Genomic DNA, 12,032 nt, shown 5'->3' with positions numbered 1-12,032 from the left:
GTGAAGAATAGTCTGACGGGAGTTCAGTGGCAGAGTTACCAAGACGGGAAGGGTGTGGTTAAGGTGAGGGCACATGTACGGTGTGAAGAATAGTCTGACGGGAGATCCGTGGCAGAGTTACCAAGACGGGAATGGCGTGATTAAGGTAGAGGTAGATTTGTTATAAAGACTTTATAGGGCATTGTTGTGCATTTTACTGGCGAAAAAGAACAAATCACCGGACTAAAATACAGTTTGCTTGTTTTTGTTTCTTTTAAATGAAAATATACTTTTTTATATAATTCTTTTGGTTCCCACGGGCTAAGAATAACCTGAGTCGGGCCAAAAACACACTTATGCCCGCGAACCTCAACTATATTCTTATATAAGAAACTGGAGTGGCTGAAAATGAAGGTATTTTAATTAAGTTGGCTCATTACTAATTTCTTTTAGCGGAGCTCCCACGCGGCGTAGTCAGCTATCTTTCAGTTACACGGCCATCCCTTCCGTTTAAGGGCGCTTGTGTTCTAGTACAGTAGCTGCGCCAGTATCCCCTCGCCACCCTTTCCTATGATATTACTTCTCCTCTTATAATAGCGGAGGTCCCACGCGCGCCGCGTAAGCGGAGCCCCATACCTAAGAAAAAGTGGTATACAAAACAAATATGGTAACAAAAATTGGTAACCCATCGACTCGAGTTTTCGTGACGCGATGTCCGTCCGTCTGTCCTCAAAAGCCTTCGTATGACAACCAAACTTGGCAGGTGTCAAGGAAGGTGCAAAACTGTGGTCAGGTGATTTGTGACGTCATTGATGACGTCACTAGAAGCAAAAATATATAGATTTAGGCACTGCCTAAAAGCGGAGCCAGCATAAACACCTTTTGTGTTGACTGATCAAAGGTATTATTGGGGGATCTAGGATCCTGCTCTCTACTGAGATTTATTTATTGTACCAACCAAATGGATCCAGGCCTTATTCAATAATTAAATTATGCAGTACATCAAAGTTAACAAACACAATTCCTGGTGTGGATATGGCTGTCAAAGTTGTCAAGAGTCTAATGGTAAATTCTTATGTCCCATCATAGAAGTTCCATTATGAATATCTTTTTTTTAATCAAAACAATACTCCCACAAGCTTTGCCCTTGTGCAGAAAATGTCATGGATGTAACAGCATTCCAAAGATTCAAAATAATATATTTAGACTGTTTAGATGCCATACTGTGATTTTTATGTATTGATTTAGTGGCTATTCTCTCCTTCATTGGACGGAATATTCAGAAAAATGTCTGGAAATTAAAATCCAAAAATATATATCCTTTCATGCATTACATATTGGTGCACCCCACTTTACCATATAGTGGCCTTGTTGTTGGTGGCCTACTCCCAAATGAATGCAATGAAGAAAAAACAGATTGAAAATGTTAACTTCTAATTTCAAACCAAACCCTTTCATTGATCTATGTTTGGGGTAGAGAGGAATCAAAGAATATCAATTGACTAAAAAATAATCGACGGGAGAGGAGATATAAAGTGAATTAACTCAACTTGAAAGGTTTGGTGAAAAAAATATAACAGTAATGAAAATAATTTGATTGAGCATTTCTTGACATTTCCCCTTTCCCATTATCTTAACCCTTTCACCACCACAGGCCTCTAAAGAGGCCATGTCTTTGCTATCCAAGCTATGTGAACAGAATTCTATTATTGAAAAAGAACAAGGTTGTTGCTAGTGTTATAAAGTTTAAGTATCTTGCCCTAAAAAACCCTTCCCCTTAATAAAAGTTCCATTAATGTACATTTGTAAAGCTACATTCTGACAGGCTTTGTTCTTGCGAAGAACAATGGATGAAACAGGATTTCAAAGATGGAATATAGTGTCAGACACAATTTTAGATAAGATGCAATGCTGAAGATTTAATGTATCATTTTAAGTGGTGATTTTCCATCCCCATGGGAATTAATATCTACAAATATACATCCAGTAATGCATTATATTTTGGTGTTTTTGCCTCACCACAGGGTACCCGCGCGATGACCACAAAAACCAAGTCGCATAACTATACCATATTTCTATGCCTATGGGGCTACGCGCGCGGCCTGCGGCCGCGCTTGGCTCCGCTAATATACAGACGTCATCAAAATAGAAAAATATTTATATTTCACGAAGGAAACTTCGTATGGCAACCAAACCCGGTAGGTGTCATGTAGGTGTCAAGAGGAGTGCAACAATGTGGTCACGTGTTGTGTGACGTTATCGATGACGTCTCTTACAGCAAAAAACGTGATTAAAAGCAAAAAATTTCTTATCTCTTGAAGGAAACATTGTTTCACAACAAAACTCGATAGGTGTCATGTTGGTGTCAAGGGAGGTACTCCAATATGGCCACGTGATTGTGACGTCTTTAATGACGTCACTAGAAGCAAAATATGCTGACGTCATCAAAATAAAAAAACATTCATGTCACGTGAAAGAAACATTGCATAACAACCAAACTCGGTAGGTGTCATGTATGTGTCAAGGGCGGTGCCAAGATATGGTCACGTGATACGGGACGTCATCGATTACGTCACTTTAAGCAAAACTTTCCCGATGTCATATCTATATTCATATCTCCCAAACGAAACATCATATGACAACCAAACTTGGTAGGTGTCATGTATGTATCAAGGGTGTGCAACAATATGAGCACGTGTTGTGTGATGTCATCGATGACGTCACTTGAAGCAAACAACGTGATTAAAAGCAAAAACATTCATGTTTCTTGAAATAAACATTGTTTCACTACCAAACTTGGCAGGTGTCATGTTTGTGTCAAGGGGGGTGCAAAAATATGGTCACAAGATTTGTAACGTCATTGATGACGCCATTAAAAGCAAAACCCTTCATATTTCATTAAGAACAAAAATATCCATATCATCATATAACAACCAATCTTTTAAGATATTTTTTTGGATATTTTTGTTCTTAATGAGATATGAAGGGTTTTGCTTTTAATGGCGTCATCGATGACGTTACAAATCTTGTGACCATATTTTTGCACCCCCCTTGACACAAACATGACACCTGCCAAGTTTGGTAGTGAAACAATGTTTCTTTCAAGAAACATGAATGTTTTTGCTTTTAATCACGTTGTTTGCTTTAAGTGACGTCATCGATGACATCATATTAAACATATTAAACATATATATTATATTATATTATATTAAACATATTGAAATATGTTTCATGAAGGTTTCAAGGGGCGTGCACCAATATAGTTACGTGATTGTGACGTCATCAATAACGTCACTAGAAGTAAAAATATGCTGATGTAATCAAAATAAAAAAAAATATTTATATTTCATTGAAGAAAAATCGTATGACAGCCAAACTCGGTAGGTGTCATGTATGTTTCAAGTTGGGTGCAATGAAATGGTCACTTGACGTCTTCGATGAGGTCATTCAAAGTGATTTAGATGAGTGTACCTGACATGCAACACGAGTGCAAGGTGATTGAGATGAGTGTACCTGACATGCAACACGAGTGCAAGGTGATTGAGATGAGTGTACCTGACATGCAACACGAGGGCATGGTGATTTACATGAGTGTACCTGACATGCAACACGAGTGCAAGGTGATTGAGATGAGTGTACCTGACATGCAACACGAGTGCAAGGTGATTGAGATGAGTGTACCTAACATGCAACACGACTGCGAGGTGATTTGGATGAGTGTACATCATCCAAAACTCGAGTGCAAGGTGATTTAGATGAGTGCACCTAACTTGCAACACGAGTGCAAGGTAATTTAGATGAGTGCAACATGTAACACGAGTGCGAGGTGATTTAATTGAGTGTACCTCATCCGCAACACGAGTGCAAGGTGATTTAGATGGGTGCACCTAACATGCAACACGAGTGTAAGGCTATTCCTAGACGAGAGCTCCTCACTCGCAACACGAGTGCAATGTTATTCCTAGACGAGTGTACCTCGCAAAAGAGTACGCGAGTGCAAAATTGGCCCAATGTTAGTTTCAAGGGCGTCCCTGAACACGGGCCCAAATGTTAAGAGTATTTAGTACTTCGGATGCTATACACAATATTAGTGAAGCATAGACAGGCTAGGAAAACAAGTAAAACCTTAAGGGGGTCCTTCACCTCATAGAAATACTACATACAAATACTTAATGTAAGGGAGAGAGAAACTAGTGAAAAGAGAAAAACCTTCTTCATGAAATCCTTCTCTATCTCTTTTTGCATGGTTCACAAAATTTCAAAGGTCATTGTAAATTCAGAGCACATAATGAATAAAAATACTTCAATTGATATCTGTGAGTTTGCAGCTATAAACCAAGCAGGTGCTTATTAATTCTAGTATCTACACCGATTAGCCAAACAAAATTTGCAAAATCGTTAGAAGTGTCGAATCCGTGGCGTAATGGTAGAGCGTCTGACTCCAGATTAGAAGGTTGCTTGTTCAAATCACGTCGGTGTCAGTTTCTGTTTTCCTTTTTCTAATTTACCAAAATTCTGAATACGTAACAAATCTGCAACATGCTTAGCACGGTTGACTTCGTGGCGCTATGGTAGCGCGTCAGATAAAAAGATTTTTAAAATGCTAACCACAGTCGACTCCGTGGCGCAATGGTAGCGATTCTCACTCCAGATCAGAAGGTTGCGTTTTCAAATCACCTCGAGGTCAGTTTCTGTTTTCGATTTTCTAAATCACCAAAATTCTGAAAAGGTAACAAATTTGCAACATGCTTAGCAGGGTTGACTAAGTGGCGCAATGGTACCGCGTCTGACTCCAGATCAGAAAGTTGCGTGTTCAAATCACGTCGGGGTCAGTTCCTGTTTTCCTTTTTCTAATTCACCAAAATTCTAAATACGTTACAAATCTGCAACATGCTTAGCAGGGTTGACTCCGTGGCTCAGTGGTACCGCGTCTGACTCCAAATCAGGAGGTTGCGTGTTCAAATCACGTCGGGGTCAGTTTCTGTTTTCCTTTTTCTAATTCACCAATAATCTAAATACGTAACAAATCTGGAACATGCTTAGCACGGTTGACTCCGTGGCGCAATGGTAGCGCGTCAGATAAAAAGATTTTTAAAATGCTAACCACAGTTGACTCCGTGGGGCAATTGTAGCGCTTCGCACTCCAGATCAGAAAGTGCGTTTTCAAATCACGTCGTGGTCAGTTTCTGTTTTCGATTTGCTTAGCACAGTTGACTCCGTGGCGCAATGGTTGCGCGTTTGACTCCAGATAAAAAGGTTGCGTGTTCAAATCACGTCGGGGTCAGTTTTTGTTTTCTTTTTTTTAATTCACCAAAATTCTAAATACGTAACAAATCTGCAACATGCTTAGCACGGTTGACTCCGTGGCGCAATGGTAGTGCGTCAGATAAAAAGATTTCTAAAATGCTAACCACAGTTGACTAAGTTGGGCAATGGTAGCGATTCTCACTCCAGATCAGAAGGTTGCGTTTTCAAATCACGTCGGGGTCAGTTTCTGTTTTCGATTTTCTAAATCACAAAAATTCTGAAAAGGTAACAAAATTGCAACATGCTTAGCAGGGGTGACTCCAAGGCGCAATGGTAACGCGTCTGACTCCAGATCAGAAGGTTGCGTGTTCAAATCACGTCGGGGTCAGTTTCTATTTTTCTTTTTCTATGCTCATCCAAATTCTGAGCAGATAAAAAGATTTTTAAAATGGTAACCACCGTTGACTCCGTGGCGCAATGGTAGCGCTTCTCACTCCAGATCAGAAGGTTGCGTTTTCAAATAACGTCGCGGTCAGTTTCTGTTTTCGATTTTCTAATTCACCAAAATTCTGAATTGGTAACAAACATGCAACATGCTTAGCACTGTTGACTCCGTGGCGCAATGGTAGCGCGTCTGACTCCAGATCAGAAGGTTGCGTGTTAATATCACGTCGGGGTCAGTTTCTGTTTTCCTTTTTCTAATTCACCAATAATCTAAATACGTAACAAATCTGCAACATGCTTAGCACGGTTGACTCCGTGGTGCAATGGTAGTGCGTCAGATAAAAAGATTTTTAAAATGCTAACCACAGTTGATCAGTGGGACAATGGTAGCGATTCTCACTCCAGATCAGAAGGTTGCGTTTTCAAATCACGTCGGCGTCAGTTTCTGTTTTCCTTTTTCTAATTCACCAAAATTCTGAAAAGGTAACAAAATTGCAACATGCTTAGCAGGGGTGACTCCGTGGCGCAATGGTACCGCGTCTGACTCCAGATCAGAAGGTTGCGTTTTCAAATCACGTCGGTGTCAGTTTCTGTTTTCGATTTTCTAAATCACAAAAATTCTGAAAAGGTAACAAAATTGCAACATGCTTAGCAGGGGTGACTCCGTGGGGCAATGGTACCGCGTGTGACTCCAGATCAGAAGGTTGCGTGTTCAAATCGCGTCGGGGTCAGTTTCTGTTTTCGATTTTCTAAATCACCAAAATTCTGAAAAGGTAACAAAATTGCAACATGCTTAGCAGGGGTGACTCCGTGGCACAATGGTACCGCGTCTGACTCCAGATCAGAAGGTTGCGTGTTCAAATCACGTCGGGATCAGTTTCTGTTTTCTTTTTTCCAATTCACCAAAATTCTAAATACGTAACAAATCTGCAAAATGCTTAGCACAGTTGACTCCGTGGCGCAATGGTAGCGCGTCTGACTCCAGATAAGAAGGTTGCATGTTCAAATCACGTCGGGGTCAGTTTCTATTTTCCTTTTTCTATGCTCATCCAAATTCTGAGCAGATAAAAATATTTTTAAAATGGTAACCACAGTTGACTCCGTGGTGCAATGGTAGCGCTTCTCACTCCAGATCAGAAGGTTGCGTTTTCAAATCACGTCGTGGTCAGTTTTTGTTTTCGATTTTCTAGGTCACCAAAAATCTGAATTGGTAACAAATCTGCAGCATGCTTAGCACTGTTGACTCCGTGGCGCAATGGTAGCGCGTCTGACTCCAGATCAGAAGGTTGCGTGTTCAAATCACGTCGGGGTCAGTTTCTGTTTTCCTTTTTCTAATTCACCAATATTCTAAATACGTAACAAATCTGCAACATGCTTAGCACGGTTGACTCCGTGGCGCAATGGTAGCGCGTCAGATAAAAAGATTTTTAAAATGCTAACCACAGTTTACTCCGTGGGGCAATGGTAGCGATTCTCACTCCAGATCAGAAGGTTGCGTTTTCAAATCACGTCGGCGTCAGTTTCTGTTTTCCTTTTTCTAATTCACCAAAATTCTGAATTGGTAACAAACATGCAACATGATTAGCACTGTTGACTCCGTGGCGCAATGGTAGCGCGTCTGACTCCATATCAGAAGGTTGCGTGTTCAAATCACGTCGGGGTCAGTTTCTGATTTCCTTTTCCTAATTCACCAATATTCTAATTACGTAACTAATCTGCAACATGCTTATCACGGTTGACTCCGTGGCGCAATGGTAGCGCGTCAGATAAAAAGATTTTTAAAATGCTAACCACAGTTTACTCCGTGGCGCAATGGTAGCGATTCTGACTCCATATCAGAAGGTTGCGTGTTCAAACCACGTCGGGGTCAGTTTCTTTTTTCCTTTTTCTATGCTCATCCAAATTCTGAGCAGGTAAGAAGATTTTTAAAATGCTAACCACAGTTGACTCCGTGGCGCAATGGTAGCGCTTCTCACTCCAGATCAGAAGGTTGCGTTTTCAAATAACGTCGCGGTCAGTTTCTGTTTTCGATTTTCTAATTCACCAAAATTCTGAATTGGTAACAAACATGCAACATGCTTAGCACTGTTGACTCCGTGGCGCAATGGTAGCGCGTCTGACTCCAGATCAGAAGGTTGCGTGTTAATATCACGTCGGGGTCAGTTTCTGTTTTCCTTTTTCTAATTCACCAATAATCTAAATACGTAACAAATCTGCAACATGCTTAGCACGGTTGACTCCGTGGCGCTATGGTAGCGCGTCAGATAGAAAGATTTTTAAAATGCTAACCACAGTTGACTCCGTGGCGCAATGGTAGCGATTCTCACTCCAGATCAGAAGGTTGCGTTTTCAAATCACGTCGGGGTCAGTTTCTGTTTTCGTTTTTCTAATTCACCAAAATTATAAATACGTAACAAATCTGCAACATGCTTAGCACGGTTGACTCCGTGGTGCAATGGTAGTGCGTCAGATAAAAAGATTTTTAAAATGCTAACCACAGTTGATCAGTGGGACAATGGTAGCGATTCTCACTCCAGATCAGAAGGTTGCGTTTTCAAATCACGTCGGGGTCAGTTTCTGTTTTCGATTTTCTAAATCACCAAAATTCGGAAAAGGTAACAAAATTGCAACATGCTTAGCAGGGGTGACTCCGTGGCGCAATGGTACCGCGTCTGACTCCAGATCAGAAGGTTGCGTTTTCAAATCACGTCGGGGTCAGTTTCTGTTTTCGATTTTCTAAATCACAAAAATTCTGAAAAGGTAACAAAATTGCAACATGCTTAGCAGGGGTGACTCCGTGGGGCAATGGTACCGCGTCTGACTCCAGATCAGAAGGTTGCGTGTTCAAATCACGTCGGGGTCAGTTTCTGTTTTCGATTTTCTAAATCACCAAAATTCTGAAAAGGTAACAAAATTGCAACATGCTTAGCAGGGTTAACTCCGTGGCACAATGGTACCGCGTCTGACTCCAGATCAGAAGGTTGAGTGTTCAAATCACGTCGGGATCAGTTTCTGTTTTCTTTTTTCCAATTCACCAAAATTCTAAATACGTAACAAATCTGCAAAATGCTTAGCACAGTTGACTCCGTGGCGCAATGGTAGCGCGTCTGACTCCAGATCAGAAGGTTGCATGTTCAAATCACGTCGGGGTCAGTTTCTATTTTCCTTTTTCTATGCTCATCCAAATTCTGAGCAGATAAAAATATTTTTAAAATGGTAACCACCGTTGACTCCGTGGTGCAATGGTAGCGCTTCTCACTCAAGATCAGAAGGTTGCGTTTTCAAATCACGTCGTGGTCAGTTTTTGTTTTCGATTTTCTAATTCACCAAAATTCTGAATTGGTAACAAATCTGCAGCATGCTTAGCACTGTTGACTCCGTGGCGCAATGGTAGCGCGTCTGACTCCAGATCAGAAGGTTGCGTGTTCAAATCACGTCGGGGTCAGTTTCTGTTTTCCTTTTTCTAATTCACCAATATTCTAAATACGTAACAAATCTGCAACATGCTTAGCACGGTTGACTCCGTGGCGCAATGGTAGCGCGTCAGATAAAAAGATTTTTAAAATGCTAACCACAGTTGACTCCGTGGGGCAATTGTAGCGCTTCGCACTCCAGATCAGAAGGTTGCGTTTTCAAATCACGTCGTGGTCAGTTTCTGTTTTCGATTTGCTTAGCACAGTTGACTCCGTGGCGCAATGGTTGCGCGTTTGACTCCAGATAAAAAGGTTGCGTGTTCAAATCACGTCGGGGTCAGTTTTTGGTTTCTTTTTTTTAATTCACCAAAATTCTAAATACGTAACAAATCTGCAACATGCTTAGCACGGTTGACTCCGTGGCGCAATGGTAGTGCGTCAGATAAAAAGATTTTTAAAATGCTAACCACAGTTGACTAAGTTGGGCAATGGTAGCGATTCTCACTCCAGATCAGAAGGTTGCGTTTTCAAATCACGTCGGGGTCAGTTTTTGTTTTCGATTTTCTAAATCACAAAAATTCTGAAAAGGTAACAAAATTGCAACATGCTTAGCAGGGGTGACTCCGTGGCGCATTGGTACCGCGTCTGACTCCAGATCAGAAGGTTGCGTGTTCAAATCACGTCGGGGTCAGTTTCTATTTTTCTTTTTCTATGCTCATCCAAATTCTGAGCAGATAAAAAGATTTTTAAAATGGTAACCACCGTTGACTCCGTGGCGCAATGGTAGCGCTTCTCACTCCAGATCAGAAGGTTGCGTTTTCAAATAACGTCGCGGTCAGTTTCTGTTTTCGATTTTCTAATTCACCAAAATTCTGAATTGGTAACAAACATGCAACATGCTTAGCACTGTTGACTCCGTGGCGCAATGGTAGCGCGTCTGACTCCAGATCAGAAGGTTGCGTTTTCAAATCAAGTCGGGGTCAGTTTCTGTTTTCGTTTTTCTAATTCACCAAAATTCTAAATACGTAACAGATCTGCAACATGCTTAGCACGGTTGACTCCGTGGTGCAATGGTAGTGCGTCAGATAAAAAGATTTTTAAAATGCTAACCACAGTTGATCAGTGGGACAATGGTAGCGATTCTCACTCCAGATCAGAAGGTTGCGTTTTCAAATCACGTCGGGGTCAGTTTCTGTTTTCGATTTTCTAAATCACCAAAATTCTGAAAAGGTAACAAAATTGCAACATGCTTAGCAGGGGTGACTCCGTGGCGCAATGGTACCGAGTCTGACTCCAGATCAGAAGGTTGCGTTTTCAAATCACGTCGGGGTCAGTTTCTGTTTTCGATTTTCTAAATCACAAAAATTCTGAAAAGGTAACAAAATTGCAACATGCTTAGCAGGGGTGACTCCGTGGGGCAATGGTACCGCGTGTGACTCCAGATCAGAAGGTTGCGTGTTCAAATCGCGTCGGGGTCAGTTTCTGTTTTCGATTTTCTAAATCACCAAAATTCTGAAAAGGTAACAAAATTGCAACATGCTTAGCAGGGTTGACTCCGTGGCACAATGGTAACGCGTCTGACTCCAGATCAGAAGGTTGAGTGTTCAAATCACGTCGGGATCAGTTTCTGTTTTCTTTTTTCCAATTCACCAAAATTCTAAATACGTAACAAATCTGCAAAATGCTTAGCACAGTTGACTCCGTGGCGCAATGGTAGCGCGTCTGACTCCAGATCAGAAGGTTGCATGTTCAAATCACGTCGGGGTCAGTTTCTATTTTCCTTTTTCTATGCTCATCCAAATTCTGAGCAGATAAAAATATTTTTAAAATGGTAACCACCGTTGACTCCGTGGTGCAATGGTAGCGCTTCTCACTCCAGATCAGAAGGTTGCGTTTTCAAATCACGTCGTGGTCAGTTTTTGTTTTCGATTTTCTAAGTCACCAAAAATCTGAATTGGTAACAAATCTGCAGCATGCTTAGCACTGTTGACTCCGTGGCGCAATGGTAGCGCGTCTGACTCCAGATCAGAAGGTTGCGTGTTCAAATCACGTCGGGGTCAGTTTCTGTTTTCCTTTTTCTAATTCACCAAAATTCTGAATTGGTAACAAATCTGCAGCATGCTTAGCACTGTTGACTCCGTGGCGCAATGGTAGCGCGTCTGACTCCAGATCAGGAGGTTGCGTGTTCAAATCACGTCGGGGTCAGTTTCTGTTTTCGTTTTTCTAATTCACCAAAATTCTAAATACCTAACAAATCTGCAACATGCTTAGCACGGTTGACTCCGTGGCGCAATGGTAGCGCGTCAGATAAAAAGATTTTTAAAATGCTAACCACAGTTGACTAAGTTGGGCAATGGTAGAGATTCTCACTCCAGATCAGAAGGTTGCGTTTTCAAATCACGTCGGGGTCAGTTTCTGTTTTCGATTTTCTAAATCACAAAAATTCTGAAAAGGTAACAAAATTGCAACATGCTTAGCAGGGGTGACTCCGTGGCGCAATGGTACCGCGTCTGACTCCAGATCAGAAGGTTGCGTGTTCAAATCACGTCGGGGTCAGTTTCTATTTTTCTTTTTCTATGCTCATCCAAATTCTGAGCAGATAAAAAGATTTTTAAAATGGTAACCACCGTTGACTCCGTGGCGCAATGGTAGCGCTTCTCACTCCAGATCAGAAGGTTGCGTTTTCAAATAACGTCGCGGTCAGTTTCTGTTTTCGATTTTCTAATTCACCAAAATTCTGAATTGGTAACAAACATGCAACATGCTTAGCACTGTTGACTCCGTGGCGCAATGGTAGCGCGTCTGACTCCAGATCAGAAGGTTGCGTGTTAATATCACGTCGGGGTCAGTTTCTGTTTTCCTTTTTCTAATTCACCAATAATCTAAATACGTAACAAATCTGCAACATGCTTAGCACGGTTGACTCCGTGGTGCAATGGTAGTGCGTCA

The 12,032-nt window shown here is 41.4% G+C and overlaps 8 non-coding genes across 8 annotated transcripts; all 8 read left to right on the top strand.

Moving 5' to 3' along the window:
• Positions 1-6,911: 6,911 nt before the first annotated feature.
• Positions 6,912-6,983, top strand: Trnaw-cca. The gene has a single exon. It is a non-coding gene; the product is annotated as a tRNA-Trp (tRNA).
• A 279-nt stretch (positions 6,984-7,262) lies between these two features.
• Positions 7,263-7,334, top strand: Trnaw-cca. Its single transcript has one exon. It is a non-coding gene; the product is annotated as a tRNA-Trp (tRNA).
• A 1,417-nt stretch (positions 7,335-8,751) lies between these two features.
• Trnaw-cca lies at positions 8,752-8,823 on the top strand. Its single transcript has one exon. It is a non-coding gene; the product is annotated as a tRNA-Trp (tRNA).
• A 220-nt stretch (positions 8,824-9,043) lies between these two features.
• Positions 9,044-9,115, top strand: Trnaw-cca. Its single transcript has one exon. It is a non-coding gene; the product is annotated as a tRNA-Trp (tRNA).
• Positions 9,116-10,779: 1,664 nt separating this feature from the next.
• On the top strand, positions 10,780-10,851 carry Trnaw-cca. Its single transcript has one exon. It is a non-coding gene; the product is annotated as a tRNA-Trp (tRNA).
• Positions 10,852-11,071: 220 nt separating this feature from the next.
• Positions 11,072-11,143, top strand: Trnaw-cca. The gene has a single exon. It is a non-coding gene; the product is annotated as a tRNA-Trp (tRNA).
• A 73-nt stretch (positions 11,144-11,216) lies between these two features.
• Trnaw-cca lies at positions 11,217-11,288 on the top strand. Its single transcript has one exon. It is a non-coding gene; the product is annotated as a tRNA-Trp (tRNA).
• A 279-nt stretch (positions 11,289-11,567) lies between these two features.
• Positions 11,568-11,639, top strand: Trnaw-cca. Its single transcript has one exon. It is a non-coding gene; the product is annotated as a tRNA-Trp (tRNA).
• Positions 11,640-12,032: the final 393 nt, after the last annotated feature.

The sequence above is a fragment of the Nematostella vectensis genome, chromosome 11 (genome assembly GCF_932526225.1).
Source record: "Nematostella vectensis chromosome 11, jaNemVect1.1, whole genome shotgun sequence".
Taxonomy (NCBI): Eukaryota; Metazoa; Cnidaria; class Anthozoa; order Actiniaria; family Edwardsiidae; genus Nematostella; species Nematostella vectensis.
Note: the sequence above shows the minus strand (reverse complement) of the source record. Positions and strands in the feature narration are given on the sequence as shown.